This window comes from Sciurus carolinensis, chromosome 3 (assembly GCF_902686445.1).
Source record: "Sciurus carolinensis chromosome 3, mSciCar1.2, whole genome shotgun sequence".
Classification (NCBI taxonomy): Eukaryota; Metazoa; Chordata; class Mammalia; order Rodentia; family Sciuridae; genus Sciurus; species Sciurus carolinensis.
In genome coordinates this window covers 166,131,595-166,151,042 of record NC_062215.1, presented here as the reverse complement: position 1 = coordinate 166,151,042, position 19,448 = coordinate 166,131,595, and positions in this window count along the sequence as shown.

Genomic DNA, 19,448 nt, shown 5'->3' with positions numbered 1-19,448 from the left:
GCCCCAGTGGTTGCTCCGAGTCCAAGCGCTGTGCTAAGCGTCATTCTCTACGATGCTCCCAGTTGTCCGAGTTCACGGCTCCAGCGGGGGGAAGGGTGTCTCGTTGGGCAACTCTACTTCACAAAGTTCCCTGTGTTCCGGGACTACCGCCCCATCTGGGACGCCTCCCCAATGGGAGAGACTTACCCAGCAGCTTTGAGTTGGTCCCAAGTCTCTCAATATCTCCTCTTTTGAATCCTGAGTCCTGGAACAACATGAAACACAGCCACCCTCTAGTCCACCATCTTGAAACTCCATCAAAGATGTATTTTTATTTATTTCTTTATTTTTATCTTTTACAGACTGCATTTTGATTCATAGTACACAAATGGGGTACATCTTTTCTTTTCTATGGTTGTGCATGATGTAGATTTTTACCATTAGTGTATTCATATGTGTACATAGGTAATGATGTCTGTCTCATTCCACCATTTTTCATACCCCCTCCCTCTCATTTCCCTCTATGTAATCTAAAGTTCCTCCACTCTTCTCTCACCCCCCACTCCCCACCCCCATTATATATCAACATCCACTTATTTTTTCTTGTCAAATAGTTTGGTTGCAGTCTCAGTGACCAAAAACTGATTTTATACAGTATGCACTATAATTCAGAATATAAATTCATACTATCTTTATGAGGAGTTACTAACTATATGAAATAAGCATTTACAAATTTGTCCCAAGAAAAATTACAGTTAACTATGAAAATTTTTGAAGAAAGACAATATTTTTAGAAGAAAAAAAATCTAACAATAAGTGATTTGTTAATTTATAATAATTTTCTTACTCATACAATAAAAAATTTAAAACATTTATAAAAAATACTATGAAAATGTTCAAGACATATGATTAAAAAAGAAAAGAGCTTTCCACCTAGTTTTGTAAACTATATATTTATGCTCAAAATAAGTGTACACAAATAAACTATAACATGTTAATAATATTCTATCCATTCATATATTTTGGAATATGATAAATATTAGGTACTTTCCTATCATAATTGATATGGTATTTATTTTCTTTCTGAAAGTGCCCCATTTTATAAAATGAGTTTCTTAGTATAACTGAATTACCCTAGGTTCTCTAACTTCATCCCTCAGTGTCTTTTGTGTTTTTCCTAACTTGTCTATTTAACATGTCCTCAATTTCCTTCATTAATAATAAAATGATATAAAAAGAAGAATAAAGGAGAGGATATATAGAATGAATGATTGAGTCATTCATGTGTTTTCTTTCTTTTATTATTGGTATTATTGTTTTTAACTGTAACCAGTACAAGCTCTTTGCATTCTTGCTCTAGGGATCAAATTTCTCCACAAGATACTCCCCATCTTCAGATGATTGCTTATGAAAAGCTAAGTCTATTATAGGCTTGGCATTATGTGATTAGGAAAAGAAAAATGAAAGATGAATGTGGAGGAAAAGATCATTTTTATATTAATAGAATTTCTGAGCTTATGTTCTGATCTTATGGTAGGAAGTTAGACTACATATTTTTTCCTTCAGAGCAATTGTAGAGCAATAACAAGGGAATCTTAAAATAATATAAAACCATAATGAATAAATAAAATAAAAAGGGTGGTCTGTATGAAAGAATTGATGCCAATTGAGTTGGTAGAAGAGTAGAAGTTGCTAAAGTGGTACTTAGATAAATCTAAACAATTAACCATTTCTCTTGAAGAAACCTAAATCTCCAAAGAATAAAAAAGAGATGAGGATTCTCCACACTGCTTTCCAGAGTGGCTGCACCAATTTGCAACTCCACCAGCAATGTACAAGTGTGCCTTTTCCCCCAAATCCATGCCAACATCTCTTATTGCATCTCTTATTGTGTTCTTGATAATAGTCATCCTAATTGGAGTAAGATGAAATCTTAGAGTTGTTCTAATTTGCATTTCTCTAATTAGAGATGTTGAACACTTTTCATATATTTATTAATCACTTATATGTCTTCTTCTGTAAAGTGTTTGTCCAGTTCCTTGGTGCATTTATTGATTGTGTTCTTTATGGACCCACCTTTTGATCCAGTTATCCCACTCCTCCATTTATACCCAAAGGACTTAAATTAGCATATTACAGTGATGCAGCCACATCAATGTTTATAGTGGCTCAATTCACAATAACTAGATTGTGGAACTAACTTAGATGCCTTTCAACAGATGAGTGGATAAAGAAACTGTGGTATATATACACAATAGAATATTATTCAATCATAAAGAAGAATAATATTATGGCATTTGCAGAGAAATGGATGGAATTGGAGAATATCATGCTAAGTGAAATAAACCAATCCCAAAAAACCAAAGACCAAAGGTTTTCCCTGATAAGTGAATGATGATATATAATGGGGGTGGGGGGGAATGGGGGGTGAGAGAAGAATGGAGGAACTTTAGATTATGTACAGGGAAATGAGAGGGAGGGAATATGAAAAATGGTGGAACGAGACAGACCTCATTACCCTACGTACATGTATGATTACATGAATAGTATGAATCTACATCATGCACAACCATAGAAACAAAAAGATGTACCCCATTTGTGTACAATGAATCAAAATGCAGTCTATAAAAAATAAAAAAATAAAAATAAAAAAGAGAGATGAAATATATGAAAAAAAAGCATTGAAGCGGAATTAGAAGAATCAACCTTCAATGAAGGAGCACCTCCCACTGCACCCTGTGCCTCTCTTTAGAGAATGTCTTCAGCCATGGAAAACATCTTGAAGTTTACTTCTTTAAGCGAATGAAAGAATCTAGAGACAAAGACTCCACAATTTCACAGAGTATCACTATAAAGTATCAACACTACCCACATACAAGGAGAACAACTTATGTCGACTCACTAGAAAATATTTGCGGATGTTCTCCTGCAAAATAAATCATGTTAGATAAACAGCAAGACTTATAATTACCAACCCTATAGGAAAGTAGATAGTAGAAAGATCAGAAGTAAACAACAAAAACTCCCAAAAGAGCACACATATCTTAAAGTTTGACAGATACTCGTAAACTGCTCTCTGAAGAAATAATAGCAAATTGAAGTTTTACAGAAAGAGCACAAGTATCTGTTTTCTCGTGCACTTCTTGACACCCTTTTGAATGACAATTTAAATAAAATAGAGCATCTCTTTATTTTTTATTTGTTAAATCATGAGTGAGATTGAGGATTCTTGTGTTACCCATTAGCATTTTTATTAACTGCCTTTTAGTATTCTTTTCATTTTGCTATTACTTTATTACAGTAGCTATGTGGTAAGATTTACAAATGGGTAGAGTGATTCTTCCTACATTATTATTATTTATTGAGAAGGTTCTAGCTACTCTAAGGCATGGCCTTTATATATCTCCTGTGATAAACATCTAAATCAAGGTCCTTATGATCATTGTTAGTGTTTACAATTGTGGTTAATTTTTGTTTGCTGATCTTGTATCATCTAACTTTGTCAAGCACACTTATTAGTTTTTAATTGAATTGTGATAATCCCTCTCTATTCCTAATTTTCTGAAAGGTTTTATCATGCACAGATGATGAACTTTGTCAAATATTTTTTTATCCATTGATAAGATCATGTTTCTTTTTCTTTGGACTATTGATATAATAGATCACATTGATTTTCCAATATTCAGAGGAAATTAAAAAATATATTTAGAGCTTTGCATACCTGGAGGGAATTTCACTCTGTTCTAAGATATACATCTTTATATACTCCATTAGATTGCATTTGTTGATATTTTCCTAAGGATTTATGTTTATGTACTTCTCCTTCCATTTTCCTGATCATCCTTTGGTATCAACCAGTCTTATAATATCAATTTGGAAGTGTTCTCTCCCTCTCTTTTATTTTCTGGAATAAGTCATATAAAATTGGTGTTAACTAGTGAGACAATCTGGGCTTGGGCATTTATTTTAGAGAGCTATTGAAACGAAGAATTTTACTTATTAATATACATAACTGTTCAGATTGTTTTATCTAAATTGAGTTCTTTGGTGGTTTTCAAAAATTGGTTCATTTCTACCAACTTGTCAAATTTAAAGGTGTAAAGTTGTTCATACTATGCCCTTATTCTTTTGACAGCTTCATGATCTGTAATGATATATCATATTTTATGCCTCATACTGGTGATTGGTGGTTTCTCTTTTCTTCAGTCTTGCTAGAAGCTGATAAAAGATATTTGTTTTTTAAAGTAATAGACTTCCATTTTACTGATATTCTCTATTGATTCCTTATTTTCAAATTCATCGATTTCTGTTCCTTGTTTCTTTCCCCAATTTGCTTTAAGTTTATTTTGTTCCTTTTCTCAATTTCTGATGTATACACTTATTATTTTGAGATTTTTTTCCCTCTCACTTTTAATGTAATTATTTAGTATAATGAATTTACCTCAGGATTGCAGTAGCTATGCATTAACACATTTTTGTATGTTTTGTTTTCATTTTTTAATCTAATGTATTAATAGATCTGATATTATCTAAAATAATAATCATCTCCTTTAAAACCTTTCCTCTTATCCATAGAGTATTTTGAAGTAGGATGTTTAATTGCCATGTGCTTAGCTATTTCACTCTTTCTGTTATTGCTTATTACTACATTATGATCAAAGAACACACTGTATATGATACAAATTCATTTAAATTGTTGACATTTGTTTTATGAATCAGGATATGGTCTATGTTGTGAATATTTCATGGTGCTTAAAGCTTAAAGAAAATGCATATTCTACTGTTGTTGGGTGCCATGTTCCAGGTATGTCAACTAAGCCCCTTTGGTTATAGTTTCCAGAATTTCTATAGGCTTATTGGTTTTGTCTAGCACATCTATCAGTTGCTGAGGGGGGTGGGGGGATGAAGTTCCCAACTATAATTGTGGCTTTGTCTGTTTCTTCTTTCAGATCTACATCTTTGCTTCATGTACTTCCAGTCTCTGCACACAATTGGGATCCTTATGTTTTCCTGGTGGGTTGATTCTTTTATTATTGTGTAATATATAATTGTCTTTAATAATTTTCTTTGCTTTGAAATAATTTATCATTAGATATTATCACAGTCATTCTGCTTGATCCTTTTTAAAAAGATTTTTGTTTAATGTTTAAATGGCGTATGTCTCCATTCTTTTATTTTCTACCTTTCTGTGTTACTGAATTTGAAGTGAGTTTCTTGTAAACAGCATAGAGTTGGTCATGCTTTCTATCCACTCTGCCAACCTCTGTCTTTTGAGTACTATATTTAGACCATTTATATTGAACTTACTTATTAATATATTTGAATTTTATTTTGGTTTTATTATTGTTATCTCTTTGTCTTTTCTGTTCCTTCAGAGCTCTGTTCCTCTTTTCTTGCCTTCTTGAGGTTACTTGTTACTCTAAGTCTGTATTAACACAGATATAGATAACTCAGCATTTTCCCACTCAAGTAAACGGTAGAACATCCAGTTCTTTTTACATCCCTGTGTCTTTCACACTTTTAAATGTTTGAATTTTACTCAGTTTATTGAATCTGTAGGTTTATGTTTCACCAAATTGTAAAGTTCTCATCCATAATTTCTTTAAATACAACATCAGCTCCACCCTATTTCTCCTAACTTACTTAGATTGAAGAAATACAAATGCTGAGTCTTCTGTAATTGTTTCATAGGTCATTGAGACTCCGTCCATATTTTTCAGTGAATTTTTCTCTGTGTTCAGACTTCTAAATTTAATTAATCTGCTTTCAAGTATATTGATATGAAATTTTTGTAATAAAATCACAAAATAAAAGAAAGTCATCAAAGATTTACCTTTGGATAAAACTGACTAACTGGTAGAATTATCACATTGCTTTATATATAATTTTAATAGTCCCTGAATTATAGAAATATAACATGACTTTGCTATATTACAGCAAAACAGAAGCAGAATTTACTTATTCAGCTACTGATTTTCCATCTAACTCCTAGACAGAGAACATAATTTCTGCTTTCACTCCCCACCATTTTTTGAAACAACAGTACAAACAATTTCATATAAATGGATCCATTAGGGGAAAACTTACGTTCTCATTTGTTAAAGATTCCATATACAACCAAAATGATGCAAGTTCTTTTGTTTTCTTGTCTTGGACATAGGAATGATCTTATCAACCAGTGCTGTGTGCTGATGTAGTGGCTGCGTGCTCCCATACAGATACAGTGGTTCTTAGTGGTCTGAGACTCTGTAGAGACAGCTATTGAACACTTTTTTGGCACATGATAAGAAGCCTGGGAAAAGCACCATTATAATTTATTTGTATCTAAATTACTACAATTTGGGAAAGGATGCTGAATTGCACTGATTTTCCATTAAACTAGCTCATTTTGATGAATACCCGTTTGCCTCCTGATGCAATATATTAGAGTAACAGAAAATAAACACATATATACACATATGAATGCCTCCAACCTTTTATTTTGAATCAAACAATTGCCTTTTGTTCTTCTCATTGATTCTGTTGATAATTAATACTAAGCTCTACAATGAATGTCACTTGCATAATTTGAGCATTCAACAATATTAATATTCTCTTTCTTAGAAACAAAAATGAACCAAAGAACCTTTAAACAGCTGTTTGAAGCATATTTTGTAATCAGATTGAGCATTTGGGCCTGTAAACAACAAAATGGTGAATTATACTTTAAGACTTCAGCTCTGTCAGTACTTTACAATTTGATCATTTATACTGGAAGAAAGTAGGCTATATTGTGAACTGATTGCTTGACAAAATTTTTCTTAATATAAAACTCTATCAAACATTCCTTTTCTCAGCCTCTTTCCCTTTAATTATTATTATGTTTGAAATTTGAAATGAAAATAACTGTAAATAAAACTGGCAGATGCCATTCAGCATAGGGTCTTACAACTAAATAGCCACTTAGGCTTATTGTTTGACGACCATGAATGTAAATGAAAATATTAAGCTGAATTTATTCAGCACTGGAAAGAGTGAGGGGACATTGTAACATTTCTCAGACACTGCAAACTGTTACATGGGCATCTCTTGAGAAAGGGCAAGATTTCAAAGAGACACTGAGAGGCACAACAGGAGCTTTTTCCTTAAGTAACATATGTTCTAGTTTGAAAAATGAGACATTTAGCTATCAAAGAATTATAAAATATTTTACATTAAAAAAGAACAAGATATAAATATGAGACCCTTCTAAGACAGTATGCATTTAAATGCCAAATGAAGAGCACAGGCCATAAATCATAAAAATTTAGAGAAGATTCTGGGAATTCAAATATTTCATGAAGTTCCCATTAATCATCTTATTTGCAAGAATGTAGCAGTGGTATGCTGGAGTCAGCCTACTGGCAAGAAAGCTGATCATCAGTAACTCTTTCCAACTCCACATTCAGTGATGTTATATGTCAACAGCCTAAAGCTGTTCTTGTAGGAAGTATTCACACAACATAAAATAGCAAACTCTTCAAACAAGGGGTTGCTTATTTTTTTTTTTTTTGTCAGAAAAACAGTTGATAAACATTTGCCACCATATCAAGGTATATAAAGAAATTCATCAAATCTAGTTGATACATTCGTTCTATTTTAAAGTTTTGGTTTTTGTTGTTGTTGTTGTTTTTTAAGATAAGGAAGCTGAGGCCAAGGACTTGTGTGACTTACGTGAGTCACAGAGTAAGTAAATGACTTTTCAGGGGTTTTTTGTTCAAATTTTCTTTCCATGTCAGAGCACTATTCCCATATTGGTCAATTTAATTTTGTTGATTATTTATCTGAGCTAGTAGGAGTTTTCTAAACCACAAGTGTCCTATGTATCATGAGACTTAAACTCACAGTCCAATTTAAACTCATTAAAAAAAAACCAAAAACTCCACTGAAATTTGTTAGGTCATCTACCTCTACTTAGAAAAAACCACACATATTAACATACATATAAAAGAGAGCCATGAATTCTTTCAGGTGGGGAGTGGGTTGAATTTCTAAGATGATGTTGGAAATTGAATGTACGGACAATTAATAGCCTTTACCTTGTTTTCATATTTATATTTAAATACAGACATACAGCCAATAGCAGCAATAACATCATGCAGAATAATGAATATTTGGAAGAGCGGATTTAAGAGAAAATATATGATGATATGGAAACTGAATCCTATCTACGTTATCAACTGTTTCCTATCTTCTAGACTCAGGGAGGGATAAAATACCTCCACAAACACTTCTAGAGCAAAGAAAGATATCTCTATGATTACTAAGATCCAAATAAAACAGACTCAATGCTTCCAAAGTAGATGCTAGATCTTAATTGTTGCTAACGTAATAAGGTATGATTCCAAGGAATATAGGGAATTTAATAAATATAAGAATAATTATAATAGGATTATAAGTAACTAATGCAAAACTTCAGTGTGAAGTTTACTGAATGGGGCTCATCCATTCTGAGGCTACTGTGTTGAGGTTGACATGATGTTGGGAAAATTTTACAGAAGTGATTTTGAAGAATCCATATAACATGCCCTAATAACTAGGAAGGTTTAGCTCTGGGTAGTTTCTTTGGTCATGCAACTTAATTCTTCACTGATCTTATAGTTTCATCTTGTCATAAACCTTTGATTTACAGAAATACATGTTTATTGAATTTTGAGCCTTAAAACTAATTTAGAAATCCTTACAACTCACTTTATAGAACCGTTAGGTTCTTTGTGATACATGTTCCAGTAAATCCAATCTTTCCTTCCAGTTAGTCTTCCACATTGAATCATTGACTCTGATTATCTTCCCCTACTGAACTCTAGAACAATCTATTCATTTCTAAGACTTGGGAGTATCTATAAAGTGTTAGGAAAGAAAGTTCAAACCACAAGAGAGATTTGAAGTTTACCTAACTACAGAGAATTGAGAAGGGTTCATGATAAGGTTGAGTGATTTTCAATCCAATATTGTCTCCAACTAAGTTGCCATTATTCAGTTTTCATTATACAATTGTACTACAGCACTAAATGCTGGAGAAGCCCTGCATATCAGTCAGAATGGACTATTACTATGCTGCAGTAACAAATAATCTCCAAATTATTATTACTATAATAATAAAAATGTATTTCCCTCTCATGCTACATTGATCTCTTTGGTTGACCATGACTCTTCCACATTACTCTTAGGTACTCAGGATGACAGAAATTCCACATCTGTAACATCCTGTGGCATGAAAAAAGTAATGTGGTTAACTATGTACTGACTCCTTTTTAAAACTGAGGAACACCATCTCACACATGAAGGGTGCCTAATACACAATAGATTCTTTATAAATTGAGGCTTGTAAATTTCAATGGATCATGTTTTCCACTTCACCCAACTGAAATGAATTTTCTTCACTGCTGATCAATCAGAAAGAATACTTGGGATTGGTGAACAATTAGAAGTGTAATTTTAGGGGTCAGATGGTGGTTCCATTCCAAATTTTCTGAGGAATCTTCATACTGCTTTCCATAATGGTTGTACCAATTTGCATTCCTACAAGCAAAGGAATTAAAATCAGCATATTACAGTGACGCAGCCACATCAATGTTTACAGCAGCTCAATTCACAATAGCTAAACTATGGAACCAACCTAGGTGCCCTTCAACAGATGAATGCATTTAAAAAATGTGGCATACATGGAATGGAATATTATAGAAGAATGAAATTATGGCATTTTCCAGTAAATGAATGGAGCTGGAGAATATCATGCTAAGTGAAATAAGCCAGTTCCAAAAAACCAAAACTCAAATGTTTTCTCTGATATGTGAATGGTAATTCACAAGGGGCAGGGGCTAGGGAAGAATAGAGTTACTTTAGATTAGGTAGAGGGGATTGAAGGGAGGGGAGGAGTATGTGGATAGGAAGGATAGTAGAATGAATCAGACATCATTACCCCGTGTACATATATAAAACTAATACCACCAGTGTGATTCTACATCATGTATAACCAACCAGAAGAATGAGAAATTATACTCCATTATATATGGTATATTGAAGTGCATTCTACTGTCATCTATAACTAATAAAAAACTAATAAAAAACAAATTTGAAGAATTTGTTTGAAATTTGTTTGAAAATTACAAATTAAATTTGTAATTTTAGAAAATGTCCATGAGTTCTGACTCCAACAAAGGTTTTGCTTTCCCAGGCCCTAATAAAACACATTTTTTTTCCATTTGTGTTTGTTGCTTGCTTGTTTCCTTTTTGTGGTTATTTGTTTATGTTTTGGTTTTTAAGTTAGATGCTGGGTGAGTGACCAACTTAATCATGTTAGATGTTAGAACTGAGTCCACAAAAAGCTGTCATGTTTTACTACTGATAGAAAAATGCGTTATGTACTAAGTCTACTTACCTGTTACTGACACGTGTATTACTGTAACTTGAAGATATTTTTCGTCTTACTTTCTGTAAGCACTATAGTTTCAGATGCATTTATTTTTGGAAAACTTTTAAATTGGCAGAATGTTTTTCCAATTACATATCAGTTTCCTGTGATGTTTCAAAAAAATTTTATTTAATTCTCTTAAATACAAAGGCCAGACTCATATATTTTTAAAACTCAGAAACTTAATGTGGTTCATCCATTTATTTTACCAATGAGAATATTAAGGTTCTGAAAGATTTTTTATACTAAGGGAAGAGGAATTTCTGGGAAGGCTTTGCATACATAAAAGAAAAAATAGTTTTCAGTAGGTAAAGAATAAAAGGTAATAACAATAAATATAATTAATCACTTCCTAGCTTATGTTTAGAATGTCATTATCTGTGCTTTAGTAAAGATAAATAAAATAACTATAGTATGGATTTGTTGAAAAGTTTCAAATTCACATGTATAATGTGATTAGTGGTTAGTGGTTGCCCAAGGCTATGTTAAGAAAGATTCCCAAAACAACCAACCCTATTCTCCACAAAATGGTTTTGTGATTGTTAGAACTGTTTTCTCTGGTTCAGGGAATGAGGGAAACTGTATGCAGATTGCACTTTTCTACTTAGTCATACCTGATGTGCTTCAAAGTACAAACCTACAGAAAGAGATCAACTATGAATACAATAATTTAATTTTGATGGTGTTACTATGCAAAGGATGAAGCCTTTATCTTTGTGCATTCCAAATACCTGTCGATAAAGTGGATAGTTTGCTTTGTTTTAAAGAATTTTAAAGTCTTCTTTTTTTTCTTTTTTCTTTTTCTTTTCTTTTTTTCAAATCTGAACAAGAGAAATAAAATGCACTGGTGGTCACCTTGTACTGGTGGATGAGAAAGTAGCTGTTATCTAATAATTTCCTACAATCTTTGAGGACTGCCAAATAAAGATTTTGTGAAAGAACAATTTCAAGACTATTTCTGTGAGTCGATAACCAGATAAGACCCCTTTGCAATTTGTTCTTGAAAGATCTACGTGTAAAGCTGTATTTCAAATAAAAAGAACATTGTGATTTGTCACAGGGGAAGCCTTTCTTTGAAGGTAGCTCTGAAGCATGGCTATTTTTTCCTCTAGTTTATGAGTAATAAAGACACTAAAAATTGTTGCAGGGGAAACAAAAAGAATTTAGAAACCATTTGTCATAAAATTGCCCTAGACAGAGAGGCAGTGAGAAGATAGCAAATTCTTGACAATCAAGCACACACAAGTTAACAAAAATATAACTAAGCCCAAAGTATCATAGAATGTTTTGTAAGCAATTGCTACCAAATATTTTTTTACCTTGAGAGTAAAATAATTCTGAGTATACCTTATGACTTCAAACATCGCTTGAAAATAAGCTTTAAAGTAACTATTTGTTTCAAACTCTGTTTTCACAGCATGCAGGTCAATATGGTAACTTCAACTTGGAAGATGAATCAAGAATCTCACATTTGGATCCTAGATATATTTACTATGTGACTTGAAGATAGTTACATGATGTCTCTGGACTTGATCTCTTAAAATGATGTATTTTGAGTTTTTTATGTGGGGGAGTTATACCTAAACTTTTATTTTATTTTATTTTTATCGTGTATTCTATTTAGTTATACATGACCACAGAATGCATTTTGATTCATTGTACGCAAATGGGGTACATCATTTAGTTTCTCTGGTTGTACACGATGTACATAGGGTAATGATGTTAGTCTCATTCCACCATCTTCTCTTCCCCTCAACCCCTCCCCTCTCCTCATTTCCCTCTGCACAGTCCAAAGTTTCTCTATTCTTTCCTTACACCCCCTTACCCCTGCTTTATGTATCAGCATCCACTTATCAGAGAAAACATATAGTCTTTGTTTTTGGTTTTGTTTTTTTTTTTTTTTTTTTGGATTGGCTTATCTCACTTAGCATGATATTCTCCAACTCCATCCATTTCCCTGCAAATGCCATAATTTTATTTTTCTTTATGGCTGAGTAATATTCCATTGCGTATATATACCACAGTACCTTTATCCATTCAAAATGATGTGCTTCTATTAAATAATCCTTAAAAAATATTTCACCCTACATGATGTTATTTAAAACAGGAAAAATACCTACTAAACACCAGAACAGCTAGAAAAAGCAAAAGAGAAAAGAATTCTAGAAGGCAAGGCTATGGATTCTGTAAATTTTCTCCTACTTATGATATCAAGAAGGTAGGAAAATTATTACACTTTTTCTTGGCCCAGCTTGATAGCTTGCACATGCCCCTGCACTGTGGAGAACACAGAACTGAATTAAGAGGGCACAAGGAGTCAGATAAGTAGATCTATAGATCTTATTTCAGCTCCTCCAGCACTCAGTTGCTTCTGTAGAGAAGGTATCCTCATGTTGCCCCAAAGTCAGTATGAGGCACCCCTGCCCAAAGAGATGCAGTTCCAGAAATATGACTGTGTCTGCCTATGAAAGTACCTTAAATCCCCTGTGGGACATCTGCCCCTTGATTCCCATCTTCAGAACTGATTTCTCAGTCACTAGGGAATGTTCTGCATTCATCTAGGCTACTGGGGCAGAAAAAGTAAGTCATTTCATAAGAATCTTTTAAAAAATCCATGTAAGATTCTTAGCCTGGGTGAAAAATTGAGATGAGAAAGAAATGATGCAAGAGGATACAAACAATGATCAGTAGGACTTAGGTATGAATTAGAAAACTCAAAAGTCAGATTGAGAAAACTCCTTCACTTAATTTGGACCAAGTAGTTGGAAGATTTCCATGAGTCTGGAAGTCACCTCTTCCCAAACAGCTAGTCTTACAAGATGCTAACGTAGCCCAAGTATCAACCTTTCTGCGCCTCATAATCCCCAGTTAAGCTCTAACACAGCACTGTTTTCTTTTATTAGAACTTGTAATTACATTACTCTCTTTTTAAAATGCATGTATTTTCTGTGTTCTACAGTAAAACATTAACTCTTTAAGGGCATAAGTTTCATCTTTTTTGTTCACACATGCATTGTAGGCACTCAATAAAATAATTAGTGAATCCATGAGTAAATTGATATTCTATGAAGAAAGAGCAATATGGTTTAATACAACTGATAAATGCTCACAGGTATTATACACCTTTCTTGTAGTATATGAACAAATAATTTCCTAATAATCAATTCAATCTATGTTGAAAATTAAAAACTGTAGTGCTTCTTGATTCCAGAGATATAAGTGCCTATAATGAAGATTTATTTTTCCAAAATAGATTATTTTGTTAGTCAGTTTTCTTTCACTGGGAAAAAAAATAGTTGAGAAAATCTACTTTTAAATAGGGAAGAATTACTTTGGCTTATGGTTTCAGAGGTTTCAGTCCATGGTCAGCTGACTGTGTTGCTCTTGGGCCTGTGGCAGGGTAGCACATCTTGTCAGCGACCATGGGGAGAGCTGAGTTGCACACCTCATGGTGACTCTCTCAAGAAGAGAGAGAGAAGAGGAAGAGGGTCCTAATGTCCCTTTCAAGGCTCACCCCCAGAGACCTCAGTTCCATCTATTAAGCTCCAGCTCTTAAGGGTACCATGTGCTAAAGGGTTGACTGGGAACCAAACCTTTAGCACATGGCCTTTGGGAACATTTAAGACCCAAACCATAGCAATTACCTTTGTTGAAGAAAATGAAAGAAATGGTATGTAGATATGGCTGAAGCCCTCATCTGTCATGTTTGAGCTGAAAGAAGAGTGAGGTGTGTCAGTTCACTATTACCACCATGCTGAATGGTCACAAATTTTAATGGATAAAAGCTACACGAGTTTGTCCTCTTATACGGAAGTCATAAAACCAAGTTCTCAGAATTGTGGCATTCCTTCTGGGTTCTCTAGAGGGAAATCCATTTCTGGTCCTTTCTATCTTCTATAAACTTTCTATGTTCTTGGCTTGTGGTCCTCTACCAGCCACAGTAGACCTCTGACCTATGCTTCCGCCATGACATCTCCCTGTTGTCCTCTTATGATTGCATGGGCCCCCCAGGATAACCTAGGGTCATGTTTCTGTCTCATGGTTCTTAACTTACTTACACTTGAAAAGCCTCTTTCCCTTAAAAATAACATATTCACAGGTTGCAAGAATTAAGATATGGGCATTTTTGAGGGGCCGTTATTCTGCCTACTACATGGGCGATTCTGATTAAACTGATGAATTGAATGCAACTGGTCGGTTGATGGTAAGAATAATTTCAAATCTTCGCCACTCTATATATCAAAACCTTTTAAAATATTTCTTTGTAGTTACTCTCATCAATATGTTTTCACTACTTGAATTTGAGTTTCCCTCGTGACTTGTTTTATTAACCAATAGGATGTGGAAAAGTGGGTGTTCCATGTGAAATTATGACTTGCGTGCTCCTGCTTTTGCTCTTGGAAATTCATGAGAACATCATGAGAATAATCCTGGGACAGCCTGTGGGATGATGAGAGACTCATGACTCAGCCATCTTCATCACCTCAGTCAACAACCAGTCGACCTTCAGATGTCAAATGAGACCATCCTAGATCAGTCAGCCAACTGCCAATCATCACGCATGATGCAATAAAATCAAAGTACAAAATTGCTTTCGTTTTTATTGTTTTCCTTCATTGAACCACAAGGACAGAGAAAAATGGATCGACTAGAAGAACAATAATACAACAATATGTTGTAAGTTCAAAACCAAAAGGGCTAGTTGTAAGGAATTTAGTTGACCATCACCCCCCAAAAAAATGTAAAAGAAAGAAAAAGGAAAGTGAAAGAAAGAGAGAGGCAACACAATTTTCTTTGCAGAACCTCCAAAATGATCATAAATTGGCTTCCTCAGGCCCTTTGGAGGTGGTGATGTGTGTGTATGTGTGTTTGAGGTCGGTGGAGAGGAAGAGATGGATGATGCAGTATGAAACAGGATAATTTTAATGATTCTTTTTGAGAAACAGTTATTGTTGAGATATAATCTCCACTTTCTTCAAGGACCACTTGGAAAAAAAGGGGAGGTTTTATTCTTTAGAGACAGAAACGGGGGATACCAGGCACAGTCTGGGTGAGATCACGTATTCTGCATGTAATAACCTACATTCAACTCTTGTTTCTTTCTCTTTGCCCCATTCAATTCCTAGAACTCTGACAGCCCGTCAGTAAAAAGAACATTGTAAAATTCTTCCCAAGTAAATGTAACCCAGACAAAGAACAAAGGTCCCTGGCTGGTGTGTGGGCTTCCACCATAGAATGGCCTATTGACCAACTCTGCTGAAGAGGCGCTCACCATGGATGAGAGCAGGCACGGAGCCTCTAGTCTGCTTCTCGGTGCTCCACACTTAATGCAAATGGGAAGTTGATGAGCATCAGATTTCCATGAAAATTCTCTAATACAAGACAGAAGTCAAGGCAAACAAAAAGAAAAATGTAAACAGGCAGAGGCATACAATGCAGAAAGGTATTTGCTTTTGTTTTGTCTTAGTCTTCAAGTCAAAGTAAAAGAAAAATAGCATATACGTAAACATGGCTGTTTTTTGTTGGATTGAGTCCCTAGGAAACTTAAAAAAGAATATACAAGAACAAAAGAAAGATTTTTTTTTTAAACTCTGGTTATCATTAATCCAATCTTGCAGATTGGATTACAAGTTGCATTTATAAGGAACAATAAAAAAAAAAGGAGGATACTATTAAACATCAAAGAATAAAGAACAAAACTTGGGAAATTCAAAATAGTCTTGTGCCTCATAATGACATTTTCTCCAATGATGAAGTAAATGTACAATAATGTCACCAGAAGATTTCATCGCCTCGTGATGTCACCACCATCTCGGTTTGTGTAAGTACTCTATGACATTTGCATAATGACACAATCACCTAATAACACAGTTCTCAAATGTTATCCCCATTGTTAAGCCACTTCTGAGAGTAGGCTGAAGTTGAAAGTCTCAAAGAATGCTTGGAAATATCCCAGAAAGTAGAACAAAACATAGAAAGATAGAAAAAAACAAGAATGAAACATAATAAAAGAGAAGATAAGATATTGGGGAATCAGTTCAAAGATTCAAAATTTGTAGAGCTATCCCGAGAGAATAGAAGCAAGAGAAGAATCATCAAATAACTGATGCAAAAATTATTTACCATGATTAAGGGGTCCATCGAGTCAGTGCTTAACACAATGAAAGAAAAAAGTCATACCAGGACTCAGCATTGTAAAATTTCTGCATAGGGCCGAAGAATAAATTCTATAAATTTTCATAAAAATGTAAAAATATTGCCAATCAGAAATTAGAATAGCTTAATGCTTATTGCATCACTATGAGAATCCAGTTAGCTCTACTCCAGAAAAAAAAAAATCCCAAGTCTCAAGATTTCTCATAAATCTGCAATTTGTATAAGGTCCACAAGGGATGGCTTATCTGCTCTGTGTAGTTGAGTTTACTGATTTGACTGCTCAGAAGGATCTACTTCCAAGTGAGCTCACTTTCATGACTGAAGAATTAGTAGATTTCTCTCCATGGTAGTGTCTCCACTGGGTGATTTGTTCTAACTCACAGCCTGCTCAATGGGTTGGAGGAACAAGTATCCAAAGGGGAAAAATAATAAGAAAGCCCTATAGAACTTCTGTGTTCTAGCGTCAGAGTTGGCGTAGAATTATTCCACCTGTTTTAGTCAGCATTTTCTCACTACTGTGGCCAAAATTCCTGACAAAAACAATTTTAGAGGAGGGAAAGTTAATTTGGTGCTCATAGTTTCAGAAATCAGTCCATAGATTACTGACTGTATTGCTCTGGATGCAAGGTTAGGCAGAATATCTGGCAGAAGGGTGTGGCAAAGGAAAGTAGTTCAGGACAAGACAAAGAGAGCGACTCTTCACTAGGGCCAAACTATATACCCCAAAGTCATGCCCACAGTGAGTTACCTTCTCGGGTCACACCCTACCTGCCTGCTGTTACCACCCAACTGCATTAATGCACAGGTAAGCCTTTCATTACTGAATCATTCACCTCTAAACTTTCTAGCCTTGTCTAACACACGAACTTTGAGGGAACACCTCAAAATTTGCAGGGGGTATGAAGGATTGAACCCTGGTGCTATACCACATCCCTAGTCTTTTTTATTTTTCGTTTGGAGACAGGGTCTCACTCAATTGCTGAGGGTTTTACTAAATTGCTGAGGTTCATTTTTGAACTTGCTACACTCCTGCCTCAGCTTCCTGAGTCTCTGGGATTACAGGCATGGGCCACTGCCTGCCGCGGGACACCTCATAACTAAACCATAACACCACCAGAGTCAAAATTCTGTCCAGATTCAAGCTCAGGGAATGGAAATGCTACCATTAGTGAGAGGGATGAGCAAAGTCACATTCTAAGAGTATAGGATGGGAGATATTGTTATATCTATTTTGGGGAGAAAAGCATGTCACATCAATCCAAATATGTGTGCCCAGGATAAATTGCTAAGTAGTGCAAGATTTGAATGAGGACACTTTTCAGACCAGTTATATGTCAGAAAATGTATCTCCCAGGTCCTCATTCTCAACTATAGAGGAATGATTTTTATCAAGACATGAGAACAAACCAAGAAAGACGATGATTGGCATTCAGGAAAGATGCTGAGGTCCATAGAGAACTGAAGGACTCCCCTGGAGTGGCGAATGTGCTCTCAGAGTGGCAGCTGAACGCCACTCAAAAAGATCCACCCCAACCACTGCACTAGAGCAGGTCAGAAGGTTCCAGGAAGCTCCAATTAGGGAAGGATTTGAGGCTTAACTACAAACAGACACTAAGAAACAGAGATCTGAGAATTAAATTTAAGGAAAATTCCTGCAAGAAAGAGAAAGTTATAGTCCACCACATGACTTAGCTGAGAATAGTAGTGCACCAGGCATGGTGGCGCATGCCTGTAATCCCAGGAGTGTGAGAGGCTGAGGCAGGAGGATCACAAGTTCAAAACCAGCCTCAGCAACTTAGCAAGGCCCTGAACAACTTAGTGAGACCCTGCCTCCAATAAAAAACGAAAAGTGCTAGTGAGACCCTGTCTCCAATAAAAAACAAAAAGTGCTAGGGATGTGGCTCAGTGGTTAAGCACCCCTGGGTTTAATCCCCAGTACCGAGAGAGAGAGAGAGAGAGAGAGAGAGAGAGAGAGAGAGAGAGAGAGAATAGTGTTTACATGGTTATAGAAATGTGAACATTAAGTTCTTATATAACCAAATTTCTGCTGTGGACATATTAGAGAATAGGATACGTGGATAAAATGTGTGTGTGTGTGTGTGTGTGTGTGTATGGAAGGACACTGAGGGAGATTAAGGAAGGCTAAATAATTATCTTCCTCAGTGAGAAATTAATAGGTGCTACCTAAAGTTTTGAAACTCAAACAGTTTCAATACAAGTATGCTATTTAGAGACATTGATATATACATTCATTTAAGAATCTGGAACATTTTGCTTCTGGGAAATTAAATGGATGAAGAAGGTTGATGGGGTAACAAAATGTATGTTATTTTCATAAATTTATAAACTATTTGAGTCTCAAGAGTAGGAAGGATGCACAACCATAGAAACGAAAAGTTGTACCCCATTTGTGTACAATGAATCAAAATACAGTCTGTAAGAATAAAATAATAATAATAATAATAATAATAATAGAAGCAGGTAGGAAGGATGGAGAGCACATTGACCTGGAGAGCACAGTGTTCCCCACGTTGGGCTTGGAGAGAGAGCACACCGTGGTTTTCACCCCCTGGTATCCTTGCCACGTGTGTTGCCAGAGTATCTCAGAGGGATTGGAGGGACTGGCTGAGTGTGGAACACTAAGCAGCCCTGTTGCCTCCAACCGCAGAGTGGGCCTCTCCTGGAAGTGGCACAAGCACCACCCACCTTTCTGTGCAAGCCAGGGACACGACCCCAAGGTTCCCCATCAGTGTCCTGCTGACTCCACGGCCTCCTTAGGAGAGAATTTCTTATAAACGATCTTTGATAAATGGGGCAAAAATAACTATCACATCAAAAAAACTCATCAAGCTTCCCAGGAAATATGAATGTAAATAAAATA